General features: G+C 28.4%; 1 long non-coding RNA gene across 1 annotated transcript; it reads left to right on the forward strand.

Moving 5' to 3' along the window:
- The first annotated feature begins 214 nt into the window (after nucleotides 1-214).
- Nucleotides 215-2,341, forward strand: LOC110710741. The gene is made up of 3 exons (XR_002509200.1): nucleotides 215-1,171; nucleotides 1,260-1,798; nucleotides 1,970-2,341. It is a non-coding gene; the product is annotated as an uncharacterized LOC110710741 (long non-coding RNA).
- Nucleotides 2,342-5,633: the final 3,292 nt, after the last annotated feature.

A 5,633-nucleotide genomic window follows, 5' to 3' on the forward strand; every position in this document is an offset into this window, starting at 1 on the left:
AAAGACGGGTATGACTCTCCTAGAAGAATGGACGTGTAGAAGCATCTCGATTAGTTTATACCATTTGTAATTGGTAACGAAAAGGATTATATATATATATATATATAGAGAGAGAGAGAGAGAGAGAGAGAGAGAGATTGGATCATGTGAAAACAAACCTAAAGCTGAAAACTGAAAACAGATGATCTACACCATTGAATTTTCATCTGACGGATTAGATTACATTCGCGTTATTTGTAATCTTGACCGTCCATTCTCTCTGCTCTATTTTTATCTTTCTTCAATCTCACGATATCACTGGTTCTCTATCCCTCTCCCAAAAAATCATCAAATTTCAGAGGAATTTGCTTCAATCTTCATCAATAATTTGCTTCAATCTTCATCAATTTCGTCTTTAGCTTCAAAATTAAACCTGAAAAGTGAGTTTTGCGTTTCAACAATCAATTATGTGAGTTAATCATTTTCGTCGCTGAATATTCATCCCATTGAAGCGAGTTTTGAGCTTTCTCGATCCTCCATTGAAGCGAGTTTGAGCTTTCTTCTCCATTGAAGCGGCTTCTCAGGTAGTATTTCTTAAATTATCGACTATCAATTTCACAATCTAGGGTTTATTTCTAGTTAATTGCTCGAATGTTTTTGTTATGAAATATAAATTGTTGTTTGGATTCGAAATTTGTTGAATAGCATGCGAATTTTGTCGATTCAAGCATTTAATTGTTTTTAGATTTTATGTGTCATGTATTGTGAGTTTGTGACCCTTGAATTTATGTAAAATTGGGGGATTAGAGCAATCTTGAGCTCTTCATTGTGCCTTTTGCTTGGTCGGTTTGTTGTCAAGGATTCATGGGGGAATTCGAGTAGTTTAGCATCTGTTTCTTGTGATTGTACTGCCTTGCATTTTGATGCAGAGTAAAGATGAGAAATAGGGTTACATTTTTGGGAACTAGCAAGCTGAACTTGGTGAAATTGTATAATTTCTTGGATTATATTTTCTTTATGTTTAGTACTTTTAAGGCTTTATAAAGAGGCTTCCATTGCAAATATTAAACAGATTTCTACATGTGAAGGAGACAGAAAATTGAAGTATGGCGATCATCATGGTTTTCTCGTAATTACACTTATTGACACGCCAAGAGCTTATGCTGATCTCAAATCTGAGGAACTTGGTCAGGTGAGTAGACAACTACTAGTTTATTTTAAGTTTATATTGACTAAACCTGTGGTAATGAGGATGAAATGATTTGTCTCTCTGAGCGCAGGGTGAAGCTATAGCTCAAAACATAAGGTCTATGTTTGGACTGAGAGTTCCTGTCATCTCAATAGTCACCGGTGAAGGTGGTTTTGGGGGAGCTCTGGCCATCTGTTGCTGCAATAAATTGTTTATGCTTGAGAATCCTGCTTTCTATGTTGCTAGGTTTTCTTCGCATCTATTGTCTATTTTTGGTTTCTTATTATTATTCAAATTCCTTCATCATTTTCCAATACATGCTTACCTTATTATTTCCCTTTTGACATTCCTGAAGCATCTATTGTATATGAATTTTTCTCTTGCTAGATAGTTAATAAGCTTTCATGGGATACAGCCTTATTAATTTCAGAAGAATCTATCTTTTTCATGAAAAGGCTGCTGAAAACATGAGGATAACAGCCCAAGAACACCTTCGGCTAAAAATTGATGATGTTATCATTCCTGCAAGCTTTTCTAAATTCTCAAATTTCTGCCTGAAATCAACATGATTTGTTTGGACACTTGGAATGCGTTCATTTGGACTGCATGCTTATTCCACATAATTGGCAGGTGTGATACTTTTGTGTTCTTTGTGTGATATTCTTTCTGATTATTTGTCTCGAACACTCTTCTTTTTTCTTTTTGCTGTTATTCTGAAATGTTGATTTGAAGCAAATTTCTTGTAGAGACATACTTCGTATACCTTAAAAATATTTGGGTCTAAATTATGTGATTTTGCAGATTGGTGAGTGTGTTGCTAACTGGTGGAGGCCCAATTTTGAAACAGTGATGTATCCCTACTGCCCTCCTCACATCACAATGAGTTAATAGCTATGGAGTATATTGTTTTTGTGTGCCGGAAGCCTATTAGCTTAATTGGTCGAGCATTGTGCACTTGCATTGCACATGATGTGGGTTCGAATCCTACATAGGCTTACATGTAGTGATCTTTTTAAAATGTAGTAAAAATGAATATAATTAGCTTATTTTTATTTATAACGACTTTTATAATTACCTGAAGTTTATATATAGTTACCTTATTTTCGTATATAATGACCTTTTTGTAAATGTCATATAGTTACCTTATTTTTATATATAATGACCTCTGTGGAAGTGTCATCAAAATTGATATATATATATATATATATATATATATATATATATATTGACCTATGTGCAAGTGTTATCAAAATAGATATAGTTACCTTATTTCTATATATAGTGACCTTCGTTATTTTTATATATAGTGGCCTCTGTATAAATGTGGTCAAATAGATATAGTTACCTTATTTTTATATATAGTGACCTTCATTATTTTTATTTTTATATATAGTGGCCTTTGTATAAATGTGGTCAAAATTGATATAGTTACCTTATTTTTGTATATAGTGACCTTTATGTAAATGTGGTCAAAATTGATATAATTATCCTATTTTTGTATACAGTGACCTCTAAGGAAATATTTTAAAAATTGATATAGTTACCTTATTTCTATATATAGTGACCTCGATGTAAATGTCATCAATTTTTAATATAACTCGATATAATTACCTTATTTTTGTATATAGTGACCTTTGAGTTGTTTCACACCATCAGATTATCTAGTGAACATTCGATGGCTAAGATTGCTTGTTTTTAGTTTTCACCATAAGCACTGTTTTCAGCGGAACCTCCCCGTATATATATATATATATATATATATATATATATATATATATATATATATATATATATATATTTATATATATATATATACACTAATTAATTTCTTAATCAAGTTTCTAACTTGCCAAATAAAATGACAATTTTTGATGCCTTAATAGAGGGAGTAACGCCAATGTCAATATAAACTTATCAATATTAATAATTAAGTTGTATTAGCATCGGAGTTATGGTTTAATCATAGGCATGATTTAACTCAAAAATAAGGATTTGATGTATCTAATGGCATGCTTGACAACAAAATTTGAATTTGGTGTTTAAATATTGGCTGCCCCTTGCTTTCTTTCCCTACCCAATTTGGATTCCGGGAAGAAGAGGGGACAGAAATAACAAAGGTCGTCTCGTGCAATCTAATAAAAAAAAACAAAAAGTAAAGAAGACTTTCTCAACTTATTGAGACAAAACGAATGGCTATCTTAGTCTTTGAACAAGGAAAGATATAAATCACTTGCTTCTCACTTCTTACAAAGCAAAATATATATATATATATATATATATATATATATATATATATATATATATATATATATATATATATATATATATATTAAAGTGTGTGTGCATGTATGTATATTGTGATCCATCGGTTTTTATTATTGAAATAAAATTATTTATCAAGATATAAAAAATTAATTAAAATAAATAATATTAAAATTATTTATGCATATACAATTTACGTGAAATTATTCTTAAAATAACAAATTATGTGTAACTACACAAATTATATTATACATAGTTAGCTCATATAAATTTGTCTATAGCTATAGTACTTAAAATTTGCATATTATTATTCTTATTAAATAATTGAATACTAAATAAAATTATTATTTCTTCTTGTTTTAATAGATCAAAATTGACGTATCTTTTATTAATGTTTTTGTTGAAAAATATAATTTTTTTTTAATTAGCTTTAACCTTAATTATTATTATGTAATACCCCGTATTTTTGAAACATATTTTGATTAATTAATATGTTTAAAAAAAGTGTATTTTAGTAATTCAATATTTGAATTTTGGAGCCAAAATAAGATTTCAAATTTGGCGCCAAAAGCATTTTAAAACTTAGTTATTATTTTTGGATTTTAATTTTTTGATAAAAATTATTATCCATTAATTTTATTTAAAAACCAAATTATACACACACACATACACACACACACACATAGGACCAGGTTATAATGAGAACCAATTGCAAAATAGGAATTAAGAACCAATCAAGACCGTTAGATCAGAAACAAGAGGCGCGTAATCTAACGGCCGAAATTGATTCAGACAAATTAAATGTTTCACGAAAAATTAAGACACAATTTCTCTATCCTCTCCCTCTCTCTCTACTCCGTCATTTTCGCTCTCCTCTTTCTGTACTCTTCTTCGTCATTTTTAACTGCTTTAAGTTTCGAAAACCGCCATAACTGTACATACAACTGCACAATTTCGCTATATAATTACAATAATAACTTCTATTGTCTGCATATTTCATTTTCGGAACAAAAAATTTCGAAATAGCCAAAAATTAACGAATATTAGGTATTATATTAAACCTTCAAAGTTCATACTATTTTTTGCTAATTTTGTTGCAATTTTTACTTACATTTGTCTTTTTTTTGCTTGATTATGTTAAATTTGAAGTACCAAAAGTTGAATCGGATTACTTCGAAGTTCAATTTGGGCATTTTTAAGTTCGATTTCTTCTAAATCAGGTATTTTCACACTTTAGTTTGTTTTTGTTCAAATTATGTTAAATTTAATTATTATTTTGGTTTAAATTTGTTGTAATTTAGGTTTCAATTGGTACTAATTTAAAATAGTTTTGATTAATTTAAGAGTAATTGTTGATAATAATTGATTTATGAGTAATTATTTAGTGAATTATTGTTGCTTTGGTATTTCTGCTTTGCTATTTGCTATTGAAAAGGTTGTTATTTATGAGTAATTTTTTAATGCATTATTGCTTCTTTGGTAATACTGCTCTACTATTTGCTATTGAAAATGTTGCTACAGAGTAATCAAGTGATTTTAGTTAATTTATGAGAAATTTTTAAGTGCATTATAGTTACTATTTGCTAAAAGTAAATAGAAATTTGTTAAAAGTAGATATAAATTATTTAAAAGTAACTTAAAAGTAGTTTTTTTTTAGTTTCATAGTTTTGAGTGCATAATTTTTTAAAAGTAGACAGAAATTGCCTAAAAGTAAATCTATGTGCCTAAAAGTAGATAACATTTTTTACAAGTAACTAGAAATATACTAAAAGTAACTTTAAATTGATTAAGTGTTACTGAACTACTATAGCTAATGTGATTTGTGTATAAATCAATAGATTGATGTCACTTTTGTATTATAGCTTGTGTATAAAATATCAAAAAAGAGAAAATCCTTACTAATTACATTACCCTATACATTATCCTTGGTCATCTAATTTTTGTTTTGAGTTTCATATTTTTCAGTGCATAATTTTTTAAAAGTAAACAGAAATTTGCTAAAAGTAGACAGAAATTGCCTAAAAGTAAATCTATGAGCCTAAAGTAGATAACATTTTTACAAGTAACTAGAAATATACTAATAGTAACTTTAAATTGATTAAAAGTTATTGAATTACTATAAGATCTATAGCTATTGTGATTTGTGTATAAATCAATAAATTGATATGACTTTTGTATTATAGCTTGTGTATAAAATATCAAA

Source organism: Chenopodium quinoa, unplaced genomic scaffold (genome assembly GCF_001683475.1).
Source record: "Chenopodium quinoa cultivar QQ74 unplaced genomic scaffold, ASM168347v1, whole genome shotgun sequence".
NCBI classification, from domain to species: domain Eukaryota; kingdom Viridiplantae; phylum Streptophyta; class Magnoliopsida; order Caryophyllales; family Amaranthaceae; genus Chenopodium; species Chenopodium quinoa.